The sequence below is a fragment of the Mobula birostris genome, chromosome 2 (genome assembly GCF_030028105.1).
Source record: "Mobula birostris isolate sMobBir1 chromosome 2, sMobBir1.hap1, whole genome shotgun sequence".
NCBI lineage: Eukaryota > Metazoa > Chordata > Chondrichthyes > Myliobatiformes > Myliobatidae > Mobula > Mobula birostris.
In genome coordinates, this window is record NC_092371.1 from 2839143 (window position 1) to 2853433 (window position 14291).

The following is a 14291-nucleotide window of genomic DNA, read 5'->3' on the forward strand; positions in this document are numbered from 1 at the left end:
GGGGAATCTGGGGTTGGTGATCGTACTGCCCTCTTTTCTCTGGCTCCCGCGTTATCCGGAGTACGGAAACGTCTTCGCGTTGTCTCCACAGCCCCCATTCTTTCTGGTCCACGTACCTTATTCACAGCGGTTCACATTGGCAGTTGGACTCTGTATAAGGAACCGTTCCAATTCTGATCACAAATTAGAGAGAATTCCTTTTCTAGTCTTCCATGTTATTCCATAAATCTCTAAGAGATAGGAGCAGAACTGGGCCATTTGGCCCATCCAGCCTGCTCCGCCGATCAAGCATGGCTGATCCTTTTTCCCTTCCTCAGCCCCACTCCCCAGCCTTCTCCCTGGAACCTTTGATGCCATGTCAAATCAAGAACCAATCAAGCTCTGCCTTAAATACACCCAGCTGTGGTAATGCTGAACAACGAAAAGGTGAACAAAAGGTGAAGGATTATTCAAAACTGTTGACACCAGGAGCAGTCAAGAACTACCGATTATTTTTTTATGCAGGAGTAAGGGAAGCAAAATGAGGGAAGAGCGAATCAAACAATAACACAAAATAAATATTATTATCGCTTTGTTCTCTATCCCAAGATAATCGAGAAATGTAAACTGCAGCGGTATTAAAGATCTTCACGCTCCCTCTCTCTTCTCACACATGTAAGGGGGTTTCGTCTTTTATCTTACTGCGTAGGCTAATAAAAATGGCTTCTTTGTTATGTTATACTTGGGAATGCTTCTTTGTCATTTTAAACGCCGAGAAAGTTCTTGCGCTAGCAGCTTGTTTTGGGTTAGGCTGTGATAAGAAAACGTTATGAACCAATTGGGATAGTTGTTATGCTTCTGGTGTATCTGGAAGATTTGTATGAGCGGGGTTTTGGAGGCAGAAGGCGGGAGAGAGAGACAGAGGATGGACCAGGTACTGTGATGTCTGCTAACGGGGTCGGACCCCGAGCAGGGATTTCGGCGAGGAGAGGAGTCGGAGAAGGACTCGTGTGGAGCGTCCGGTCGACCACCGTTGTTGGTCACAGGCGGCCGGTCGAGGTGGTCCGAGGGGCCGCGGGGTGACGAAGGAGGGTCCTGAGCTCCAACTGTTTGTGAACGAAGAGATTGAACTTTGATAAGTGTGGCGCCTTTTATTTTCCTTTTATATTTTATTCTCTATTAATTGTATAGTTCCAGTAATATCTATAAACTGTAATTCATTTAATCGTATCTGGTGTATTGTCTGTTATTTGGGCGGGGTGGGGTACATCACCCAGCATCCACGCAAACTAATTACCCAGTTTGCTGGGGCTGAGGGCTGTTTTCCTAGACGACAGCGAGCCGAGCAACCCTGAGGCTGGCCAGGAGGGCTACACACAGAAGGTGAACAACTACTTCAATGGTGTTGAAATATTTGGCACTTGCATATGCTGAGGCGGCAGATTCCGGGTAAAGTGATACATATTATTTCTGAATACGAACTTGTAGGTTTTTGTTCAGAACGTGGTTGAGTTGCAATAAATAGGATGCAAATATCTTGTCACTATTACGTCATTAAAGGAATGGAAGTTAGGTAAAGTGGAGGCAAACAACAGCATAATAACAGCATCTGTGTATTTGATAAGACCGACGAGAGAGTCTGTCATTTGAGGAGGTTACGGATAATCAGACTGCCTCCCTGAAACCCATACGATATCAGCGCCCCTTTTGTCAAGAATTCCTCTCTCCATCTTTGAAACAAAGACTCGTTGCCACCATCATTTTTTTTTCCTGGAAGACTTCTCCGGCTTTTAGAGAATCTTCTTTTTTTCTGTGTTAGGTGAATTAGTTGATTATTTCAAACCATGGTGTGACATTCCCGATTCTCCACCATCAAGCGGCGTCATCGGCCGTTTTTCTGACCTTGTTTACCATTGAATAAACGCATCTGGACAAAAACTCTGACCCTAGTGGGACTCGAACACAGAACAATTGAATTATTTCATGACACAACATTAGAAGTGCAACACACTCTCCAATGCACTACAGAGGCTACGACCATCTGCCTTTGGTGCATGCAGATAAACGTCTCTGTACAGGAAATTGATATTGATCAAATTCAAAACATCGTCCACTCTCAATTTTCTTTAACTGAAGAACCGACAAATCCAAACTAAGAGACCCCCCCCCCGAATTAAATGAGTCAGCATATTCGTATTTCGAGGCTTAGAGTATGAGGACCTGTCATCGGCGGGTCCAGAGTCCCGACATGGCAACGTCCTGGGGTCCGATACGTAGACCGAAGCTCAAAGTGGATCGGAAACCCGAAAGCAAAACCAGATGGCCAAAGGCCTGTATCTGCTATTCTGCAAGCCCACTGGGGATGTCGGACGTCTGGTGTCTTTGAGTCCGTAAATCCACTGGAGATTGCAGGCGCCTGAATACGAGACGGCACTTGAGGGCAATCCTCATCACACCCTGGTTGTTTTCTTTGCTAGTGCAAATGACGAAATTTCACAGCATGTTGCGATATATGTGTGATAAGTAAATGAAACTGAATTTGAAGGCTACTTAAAGCGCCAACGAACCCAGATTCAAATCCGTCACGCTCTGTCTGGAGACTGTACGTTCTCCCTGTGAATGTGTGGGGTTCCAATGGGTCCTCCGATTTCTTCCCGCATTCCAAAGACGCACAGGGGGTGGGGAATTGTAGGTGCATTGGTGAGGCAATGTTACCTCTACTTGTTTTTACAGCTGCACGGCCCAGTGGTGTTGGGGGGGGGGGTGCGGGATCGTTGGCCAAAGTTATCTGATACCGGGCTATACGTCTACAGAACACATTTGATTCTGCTTAGAGAAACTCGCATGCGGAGCAGAGGGATCTGGGGGTACATGTCCACAGATCCCTGAAACCCCAGATCCCTGAAAGTTGCCTCACAGGTAAATAGGGTAGTTAAGAAAGCTTATGGGGTGATAGCTTTCATAAGTCGAGGGATAGAGTTTAAGAGACGCGATGTAATGATGCAGCTCTAGAAAACTCTGGTTAGGCCACACTTGGAGTAGTGTGTCCAGTTCTGGTCGCCTCACTATAGGAAGGATGTGGAAGCATTGGAAAGGGTACAGGGGAGATTTACCAGGATGCTGCCTGGTTTAGAGAGTATGCATTATGATCAGAGATTAAGGGAGCTAGGGCTTTACTCTTTGGAGGGAAGGAGGATGAGAGGAGACATGATAGAGATGTGCAAGATAATAAGAAGAATAGATAGAGTGGATAGCCAGCGCCTCTTCCTCAGGGCAGCACTGCTCAGTACAAGAGGACATGGCTTTAAGGTAAGGGGTGGGAAGTTCAAGGGGGATATTAGAGGAAGGTTTTTTACTCAGAGAGTGGTTGGTGCGTGTAATGCACTGCCTGAGTCAGTGGTGGAGGCAGATACACTAGTGAAGTTTAAGAGACTGCTAGACAGGTATACGCAGGAATTTAAGGTGGGAGGTTATGTGGGAGGCAGGGTTTGAGGGTCGGCACAACATTGTGGGCCGAAGGGCCTGTACTGTGCTGTGTTCTATGTTCTATGTTTCGCATCCTGAAAAAGATAGCGGGCTGAAAATCTTCTCCAGAAGTAGCGAGGATCCGAGGAAGAAGCGCTGCGGCTATCCGATTGACAATGACGTGAGCACACTGTCCTTTGATTACTTACCCCTTCCACAAGCATCCAATCCCTCTACCATCAACGGACAGCTGCAGCGGCGTGTACTATTTACAAGATGCACTGCAGCATCACACTAAAGTTCTTAAGGTAGCACTATCCAGACCCACGACCTCTACCACCTATAAGGACGACAACAGCAGATGCCCGAGAAAGCCACTACTTGGAAATCCCCCTCCTCGTCATTCACCATCCTGATCTGGAAACATATCGCCGTTCCTTCATTGTTGCTGAGTCAAATCATGGAATTCCTTCCCTAGCAATACTGTGGGTGTACAGTACCTGCACCTCAGGTATTGCAGCGGTTCAAGAAGGCAGTTCATCACCACCTTCTCAAGGGTAACTGACAATGGGCTATAAATGTTGGCTTCGTTGGCGATGCTGCATCCCGTAAATGAAAAAACCCCTGCCGCCTCCTGCACTTTGACGGCAGAATTCGGGAATTATTTCGGATTCCGCGGGATAAAATCCAGAACAGTATCATGGTCCCTTCTGGCAATCCCCCATCATGCCATTTACCTCAGGAATTGGGCCTCAATCACCTCATTTAAATTCCAATCATTCCTAGGTGCCACTAACTACACACACCTGCTTCCCATCAGATACTGCAGGATAAAGACCCTGTGATCACAACAAGGAGTTGCCAGTTCGTTAGTCGACTCTTGCATGAGTAGCCTCGTTCTATGGTTCTTAGGACTATCAGTTCTAATTCTAGCATCGTTCCTGAATTCTCTACTGAAACCAAGACTTCAGCTAAAGACTCTCTCCGGACACCAATTCCACGCCCGCTACAACCATAACACCTACTGACTCAGCCTCCGCGCCTGTGTTCAGTACTTGGGTTCGTACCACTGCCACGTCCTTACAACAAACAGAATTTCATTTTCTGGAGAAACTTCAGTCAAGGTCTCTGCATTGGTCAGGGAATTGTTCATATCAAATGACATCCCAATATAACAATCGTCAGTGAAAAGACAGTAAGTACAGAAAACTTCAAGAGGCGTAGAACAGCGGTCGACTTTCCGTAAGACTGAGCTAATGCTCCCTCTACTTGGTTTTACATCTGCGCGGACCAACCATTGCTCCGAGGAGGGCAAACACGAGGAATTCTGCAGATGCTGGAAATTCAAGCAACACACAAAGTTACTGGTGAACGCAGCAGACCAGGCAGCATCCGTAGGAAGAGGTACAGTCGATGTTTCGGGCCGAGACCCTTCGTCAGGACTAACTGAAGGAAGAGCTAGTAAGAGATTTGAACGTGGGAGGGGGAGGGGGAGATCCAAAATTATAGGAGAAGACAGGAGGGGGAGGGATGGAGCCAAGAGCTGAACAGGTGATTGGCAAAAGGGATATGAGAGGATAATGGCATAGGAGGCCGAGGGAGAAAGAAAAGGTGTGGGGAGGGAGCCCAGAGGATGGGCAAGGGGTATAGTTGGAGAGACTATACCCCTTTTTCTCCCTCTATCCCTCTGAAACGGAACATTAACTGTTTAATCCCCTGCATATTTAAGACCAGAAGAACGAGGAGCGAATTAGGCCATTCGGCTACCAAGCCTGCTCCGCTATTCCATTATGGCTGATTTATTATCCCTCTCAACTCCATTCACCTGCCTTCACCCCGTAAATTTTGACGGCCCGACAAAGCAAAAACCTATGAAATTCTGCTTTAAATATACTCAATGACCTGGAATCCACAGCCGTTTGTGGCAACGAATTGCACAGAATCACAAGCCTTTGCCTAAAGAAATTTATCACAATCTCTACAATAAATAGACGACTCTCTAATGTTGCTGTGCCCTCTGGCCCGAGACTCAGCCACTAAAGGAAAAATAGAACATAGAATAGTACAGCACAATACAGGCCCTTCGGCCCACAATGTTGTGCCGACCCTCAAACCCTGCCTCCCATATAAGCCCCCACCCTAAATTCCTCCATATAACCTGTCTAGTAGTCTCTTTATATTTCACTAGTGTATTTGCCTCCACCACTGACTCAGGCAGTGCATTCCACGCACCAACCACTCTTTGAGTGAAAAAGCACTTTCCTCTAATATCTCCCTTGAACTTCCCACCCCTTACCTTAAAGCCATGTCCTCTTGTATTGAGCAGTGGTGCCTGGGGAAGAGGCGCTGGCTATCCACTCTATCTATTCCTCTTAATATCTTGCACAACTCTATCATGTCTCCTCTCATCCTCCTCTCCAAAGAGTAAAGCCCTAGCTCCCTTAATCTCTGATCATAATCCATATTCTCTAAACCAGGCAGCACCCTGGTAAATCTCCTCTGTACCCTTTTCAATGTTTCCACATCCTTCCTATAGTGAGGCGACCAGAACTGGACACACTACTCCAAGTGTGGCCGAACCAGAGTTTTCTGGAGCTGCATCATTACCTCGCGACTCTTAAACTCTATCCCTCGACTTATGCAAGTTAACATCACATATGCTTTCTTAACTACCCTATCTACCTGTGAAGCAACTTTCAGGGATCTGTGGATATGTACCCCCAGATCCCTCTGCTCCTCCACACTACCAAGTATCCTGCCATTTCCTTTGTACTCTGCCTTGGAGCTTGTCTTTCCAAAGTGTACCACCTCACACTTCTCTGGGTTGAACTCCGTCTGCCACTTCTCAGCCAACTTCTGCATCCTATCAATGTCTCTCTGCAATCTTCGACAATCCGCTACACTATCTACAACACCATCAACCTTTGTGTCGTCTGCAAACCTGCCAACCCACCCTTCTACCCCCACATCCAGGTCGTTAATAAAAATCACGAAAAGTAGAGGTCCCAGAACAGATTCTTGTAGGACACCACTAGTCTCAATCCTCCAATCTGAATGTACAACCCCCGCCACCACCCTCTGCCTTCTGCAGGCCAGCCAATTCTGAATCCACCTGGCCAAATTTCCCTGGATCCCATGCCTTTTGACTTTCTGAATAAGCCTACCGTGTGGAACCTTGTCAAATGCCTTACTAAAATCCATGTAGATCACATCCACTGCACTACCCTCATTTATATGCCTGGTCACCTCCTCAAAGAACTCTATCAGGCTTGTTAGACACGATCTGTCCTTCACAAAGCCATGCTGACTGTCCTTTATCAGACCATGATTCTCCAAATGCCCATAGATCCTATCTCTAAGAATCTTTTCCAATAGCTTTCCCACCACAGACGTAAGGCTCACTGGTCTATAATTACCCGGACTATCCCTACTAACCTTTTTGAACAAGGGGACAACATTCGCCTCCCTCCAATCCTCCGGTAGCATTCCTGTGGACAACGAGGACATAAAGATCCTAGCCAGAGGCTCAGCAATCTCCTCCCTCGCGTCGTGGAGCAGCCTGGGGAATATTCCGTCAGGCCCCGGGGACTTATCCGTCCAAAGGTGTTTTAACAACTCCAACACCTCCTCTCCCTTAACATGATCCAGAACATCAGCCTCACTCATTGTCCTCACCGTCATCAAGTTCCCTTTCATTGGTGAATACCGAAGAGAAGTATTTATTGAGGACCTCGCTCACTTCCACAGCCTCCAGGCACATCTTCCCACCTTTATCTCTAATCGGTTCTACCTTCACTCCTGTCATCCTTTAGTTCTTCACATAATTGAAGAATGCCTTGGGGTTTTCCTTTACCCTACTCGCCAAGGCCTTCTCATGCCCCCTTCTTCCTCTTCTCAGCCCCTTAAACTCCTTTCTTGCTTCCCTATATTCCTAAATAAACCCATCTAATCCTGGCTTCCTAAACCTCATGTATGCTGCCTTCTTCCACCTGACTAGATTTTCCACCCCACTTGTCACCCATGTTTCCTTCACCCTACCATTCCTCATCTTCCTCACCGGGACAAATTTATCCCTAACATCCTGTAAGGGATCCCTAAACATCGACCACATGTCCATAGTACATTTCCCTGCAAAAACATCATCCCAATTCACACCCGCAAGTTCTAGCCTTGTAGCCTCATAATTTGCTCTTCCCCAATTAAAAATTTTGCTGTCCTTTCTGATTCTATCCTTTTCCATGATAATGCTAAAGGCCAGGGAGAGGTGGTCACTGGCCCCCAGATGCTCACCCACTGAGATATCTGTGACCTGACCCGGTTCGTTACCTAATACTAGATCTAGTATGGCGTTCCCCCTAGTCGGCCGGTCCACATACTGTGACAGGAATCCGTCCTGGACACACTTAAACGCTGCCCCATCTAAATCCTTGGAACTAATCAAGTGCCAATCAATATTAGGGAAGTTCAAGTCACCCATGATAACAACCCTGCTATTTTTGCATCTTTCCAAAAGCTGCCAGTCTGCTCCTTGGTATCTCTGCTGCTACCAGGGGGCCTATGGAATACTCCCAATAGAGTAACTGCTCCCTTCCTGTTCCTGACTTCCACACATACTAACTCAAAAGAGGATCCTGCTACATTACCCACCCTTCCTGTAGCTATAATAGTATCCCTGACCAGTAATGTCACCCCTCCTCCCCCCCCCCCCACCCCCCATCTATCCCTTTTAAAGCAATGAAATCCAGGAATATTGAGAATCCATTCCTGCCCTGGTGCCAGCCAAGTGTCTGTAATGGCCACTACGTCATAATTCTATGTATGTATTCAAGCTCTCAGTTCATCACCTTTGTTCCTGATGCTTCTTGCATTGAGGTACACACATTTCAGCCCTTCTACCTTACTGTCTTTACACCGTTTATTCTGCTTCTTTCCTCAAAGCCCCTCTATATGTTAGATCTGGCTTTACTCCATGCACTTCTTTCACTGCTCTGTCGCTCCGGGTCCCATCCCTCTTGCAAATTAGTTTAAACCCTCCCGAACCATGCTAGCAAACCTCCCTGCAAGGATATTGCTCCCCCTCGAGTTCAGGTGCAACTCATCCAATCTGTACAGGTCCCACCTTCCCCAGGAAAGATCCCAATGATCCAAAAATTTAAAACCCTGCTCTCTGCACCAACTCCTCAGCCACGCATTCAACTTCCATCTCCTCCAATTCTTACCATCACTATCACGTAGCACTGGCTTCAGTCCTGAGAACGCTACCCTTGAGGTCCTGTTCTTCAACCTTCTGCCTAGTTCCCGAAACTCACTCTTCAGGACCTCATCCTTCTTCCTGCCTATATCGTTGGTATCAACATGTATCACGACTTCTGGTTGCTTTCCCTCTCGTACCAGGCTGTCGTGCACCCGGTCAGAGACATCCCGGACCCTGGCACCCGGGAGGCAACAAACCATGCCGGTGTCCTTCTCACGTTCACAAGATCTCCTGTCTGCTCCTCTGACTATAGACTCTCCAATGAAGACAGCTCTCCTCTTCTCCGTCGCATCCTTCTGCACCACAGGGTCAGACTCAGTGCCAGAGGCCCTGCCACCGTGGCTCACACCTGGTCGGTCGTCCCCGCCAACAGTATCCAGGACGGTAAACTTATTATTCAGGGGAATGACTACAGGGGTGCTCTGCACTACCTGTCTACTCACCTTCGCTTTCCCCCCTCTAACTGTCACCCAAAGATCTTCTTCCGGCAGTCCAGGTGTGACTACCTCCGTGTGGCTGTCATCTATGACTGCCTCAGTCTCCCTTATGAGTCGAAGGTCATCCAGCTGCTGCTCCAGATTCCTTACACGGGCTTCCAGATCGCCCAGCCGTATGCACTTCTGGCAGATGTGACTCTGCGGGAGAGGGGAGTTCCCCCACAGCTGCCACATCTCACATGAGAGGCAAATTACCGTCTCAGGAGGCATTGTAAAGCCGAACTGGGAGCAAGCTTGTCCTCTGCCTCTTCTCATCGAAGCCTCTTGAGCCAAAGCCTCAAAGCTCCACTCCTTCACTGGCCCGCTCACTCACTGGCCGCTCCACTTGAGCTATCCCTCTATTTATTTGTTCGAGCTTTTCAAACTGTTTGGTCACCTGACCTTGATTGCCCAATCAGCTGCTTTCTGCTGAGTCTGAGCTATTCAAATCTTGATTGTCTAATCAACTGCTTTCTGCTGAGCTATTCAAATCCTGATCGACTTGATTGCACAGTCCAACCGCCAGAATATGTCGAGTCAAAGCCTCAAAGCTCCATTCCTTCACTGGCCCACTCACTCACTGGCCGCTTTCCACACCTACATCAAAATGAATATTTCAATATTCGATAGGTTTAAATGAGATCCCCCGCCCTCCGCCATTCTGCTAAACTCCAGCGACTAAAGGCTCAAACCATCAATAGTTCCTCTTCCCTTAACCCTATCACTCCCTCGAATAACCTCGTGAACCTCCGCAGACTTTCTCCAGTGTCACCACATCCTTTAACATAAGGGTCTCATAACTGCTCACAAATGCCGTCTAACTAATGTATTAGAAAGCCTCAATATTACACCCTTGTCCGAACATTGCATTTGCCATCCTTACCACCGATTCAACCCGCAGGTTAACCTTCAGGGAATCGTGCACGTGGACTCCCTAGCTTTCTTTCTTTTGCCTCCAATATTTCTTAGAGTGAAGTATCATGTACAATTTTACAGTCCTCCAGAAGCATTCCAGAATCTAGTGATTCTTGAAAGATCTTTACCAACACCGCCACAATCTCTTCAGCTACATTCTTCACAACCCCGGGGTCTAGGTGATCTGATCCAGGTGAGTTACCACCTTCAGACCTTTTAGCTACCCAGGCACCTTCTGGTTCACCTTCCACACTCACGAATTTCTGGCGTACTGCTCGTGTCTTCCACTATGAAGACTGACGCAATATATTTATTAAGCTCTGCCGCTATTTCTTTGTCCCCCATTATTAGCACTCGGTTGCCATATCCCGGCTGTCTGATGTACACTGTCGCCTCTCTTTTACTCTTTACATATCTAAACTTTTAAAAATAAAACTTTTAGTATCCTCTTTTATATTATTGGCTAGTTTATCTTCATGTTTCATCCTTTCTCGCGTTATAGCTATTTTCAGTTGTAATCTGTTGGTTTTAAATTTCCCACTCCTCTAATTTCCCACTAACTTGCTGTTACATGCTGACTCTTTTCCGTTTATACTCTTTGATTTCGCTTGGGTGGAGGGGTGGAGATAAGTCTCCACCAAAATGAGGCGTAAGGCGCTTCTTCCCTCGGTTAGCCTGCAGGTTACCCTTAGGCAATGTGTGGCACCCACTTAGTCACCCCCACCCCACCACCAGGGTCACGTGAAATCATGGGTGCAGTTTGTGCATATTACAAAATTACAAGACCGGGTTATGGGACCACTGATCCCAGGCAGACAATCTCTGAAGAGTGTTAATAATGCTTGGGGTCACCCTTCTTGTAATGACACTGCCCAGAAGGAAATGGCAAAACACTTCTGTACAAAAATTTGCCATGAACAATCGTGGTCATGGGACCATAATCGCCTACACCATTCGACTTAACCATAATGCTGATGATGATGTCAACTACGGTTGCCTGAAAACCAAAATCATTATTGCCAGCGTTTTCAATTCTGACATTTTCACTAGAACAACGCAGCACTTGAAGATCAACAGAAAGTAAATATTCGGCAAGGGAAATGTCGCAGTCAGTTAATGCAAGGGGTTACCATCACCCAGAGCTCCATGGCCCAAATACATCAAAACACGATGGTCTCTACAGCATTTGCAGTTAGGTTTGGTGAGAGATTCTGGGCAGGGAATTTGCCTTCGGCTGCCAGGCTTCGTGTTTTGTTCAACTCCAACACGTCAGCTTGGCTCTAAGGAAGTGAGCGTCCTTCACGATGTACTGAGAGAGGACGGGAAGTTGATGCGAAGGCTTGCGGCAAATCGTCCGAATGAGGCAATACCGCAAGCTATTTCCTTCTCTCTGGTACGTGGACGAGAATATAGTTGACCTGGGAAATCCAAACCAACCTCTTACTGAGATCCTCCGGCATTTTGTGTGCGTTACGACAGAAATTCACTGCCGAAAACCTCGAGAAACGCGTTGTAACATTGCACCACCTTCTGATTTCTGCCGTAACCGACCGGCTGACTGAAATTTCATCTTTCTATCTCCTCTTCAACGTTCAGCTAGTTTCCAGGTTAAACATACAGTAGTCTCTTTTTAATATTAGTGCTGTTTTGCCGCGTAGCGTTTATCGCGCTCGCCTCACACGAAGATAGCCCCGGTTCTACTCGTACTCCAGTTTTTCATGGAATTGCTAATATTTGCCGTTTCCGTTTACCTTGAGAACGGTCGAAGGTCTTGCTGCAGAAACCCGAGGTTTACTCTTGCAGTTTGAAAGCATCCGAGCAATATTCAATGCTCACCTCCGGCTAGACGAAGGACAGGACCAATTCAATGCTGCGCGCCTGGCATGAACACAATTGACCCGACTGTACTCTTTCTCAGAATCAGAATCCGAGTGATTTTTAATATCTCTGGCATATGTCGGGAAATGTTTTCCTTCGCGACAGCATGATTAGATAGATAGATAGATAATATAAACTAAATACGTACACGAGTGTAGTGAAGTGGTGTTCATGTGTTGATTCCTTGTCCGATGACGGAGCGGTAGGTACCGTTCCCGAAACAGCTGAGCGTGTGTCCTCAGCTCCTGTTCCTCCTCACTGATGATACAGTAAGACGAAAGCACGTCCTGGGGGTTGGTATCCTCGATGCTGGGTAACCTGCCGCTATGATGCACCTGGCTGAGATGCTAACAATCTGAGGCCGTTTCGGATTCTGTGCACCGGCCCTTCCAGCCGACGATGCAACCAGTTAGAATGTTCTCTGTAGAAAATTGCTAGAGTTGTTGGTGACATACGGAATCTCCCCAAACCTCGAATGAAATATAGCCGCTGGCGTGCGAGGTTCGCTCAGCTGCTTACAATCTTCCACATCCAATGTTCCAATCTTTCTGATCCGCAACGGATGACATTGGCAGTTGGGCAAAGTGTCTGAATCTCTTGTTCTGTCCATTCCCAACCCTTCTCTTCCTCGTAGGTTTACCTTTTCCCCACTTTCCTCAGTAGGTGTTGTTATCGCTCATGTCTGTTTTCGTTAATTTTTAAAATCTATGCCCAGACGATTCAAAACAGCGTCACTGTCTCGCAGATGCAGCGGATTGTGAAATATTTAGTTAAATTCAAACACCGGGCCTTGATTCAGCGGGAATCACATTGAGTTACGGCGGGGTTGCCCTGAATGTTGTTGTCCGCGTAACTGATACACTTGATTCAAACTCTTATGAATACTGAGCTTGATTATTTTCAGATACTTTAGCCGTCAGTCTCTTGAACGGGGACTGAACAATTATCTGCAAGTGTGCATTGTACAGATATCTATACTGATCTGTTGCTGCGGTACATGCAAAAGTAAGGCTGTGTTTCTGTAGTGTAGTGGTTATCACGTTCGCCTCACACGCGAAAGGTCCCTGGTTCGAAACCAGGCAGAAACAACCCGAAGCACTTTTGTTGAAATCAATTTACTGGTGTTACGTACTCCGTAACTGGGTTACCAAACCAGCCGAAATGGACCACTTCGTTGGAGTCTGGATCACCAGAACAAAGAAAGTTTTATTAAAGAAATAAGTAACACAGTACTCTAATCGTAAGGATATAAATGCAACAGGTTAGCAATGATAAAACACACATGTACAAAGAACTAGGATAATAGGAATCAATCAAGCTCTATCGCAGTCTAGGGGTAAAGTGATCAGTCTCAAGTGACGCAGAGTTCAGTTCAGCTTAGTACAGTTTGCAGTAATCGCTGTTGTGCCGTTGGAGAGCCCTTTTACTGTCTTCTGAGGTAACCGACTGTGACCCTTCCATTCCGCATACGATCGTTCTTCCGCGGTGAACCCGGCACCCAGGCAAGGGCGGACACACACACCAGGTTCCCGCCGATCATACCTTCTCACCCTGTGCGTTTATGGTCGGTCCCGCGACCAGACCTCCACACTCCCACCAGCTTGTGGGGGCACACCGCACTTCCAGGGTCTCGTGATCTCGTGGTGTCGGTCGTGCCTTAGCGAACCTGTTCCTTCTATCACCCTGCTGGGGTAGCGCCTGTTCATCAAACTTCAAACAGTTCAGGTTCAAAGTAACCGGTCTGTCAATACTCGGAACTGTGCCTCTTTTCCTTAATCTCCCTTCTCTCTCATTAACATTTTGAACGCTTCTCTCTTTGTCTCTCTTATCTCTCTCATCAGCATCAATCTTCTGATAACTTGGTTCTTCGTCACACTCGAAAGGCTCTCAACCATTTATTTATTCTCCTTCCGTAATCGACAACATTCACTCATCTCATTCTCGCCCTTTTACAGCACAAATTGTAACATATCACCGTATCCCACATTATCCTGAATATGATAATGCATTTCTGTTCGCTCAACCGCTTCTAATCTTCACGGTGTACGTCCCTGATCCACAACGGCTCACATTGCGGGTTAGACCCTGTACTAGGAACCGTTCCACTTGCAATTGCGAGTAAGAGTGAATTACCTTTCAGGTGATCCACGTCTTTCGCCAGACTGATTTGCTTCTAGTGGGATACAGTATTGTCAGAGCAAGGATGTCTGCGCAGCTGCTGCTTTCGTTTTGAGATTGCAACAAGTTCCTGATCAGGACGATCTCCTTTCGTCACGGCGGTTTCCTGATGCAACGGTCGCAGGACAGTTTTTAAAGCACAGCAT

The 14291-nt window shown here is 47.0% G+C and overlaps 1 non-coding gene across 1 annotated transcript; it reads left to right on the plus strand.

The window, feature by feature from the left end:
• Positions 1-12982: 12982 nt before the first annotated feature.
• trnav-cac (transfer RNA valine (anticodon CAC)) lies at positions 12983-13055 on the plus strand. The gene has a single exon. It is a non-coding gene; the product is annotated as a tRNA-Val (tRNA).
• The last annotated feature ends 1236 nt before the right edge of the window (positions 13056-14291 follow it).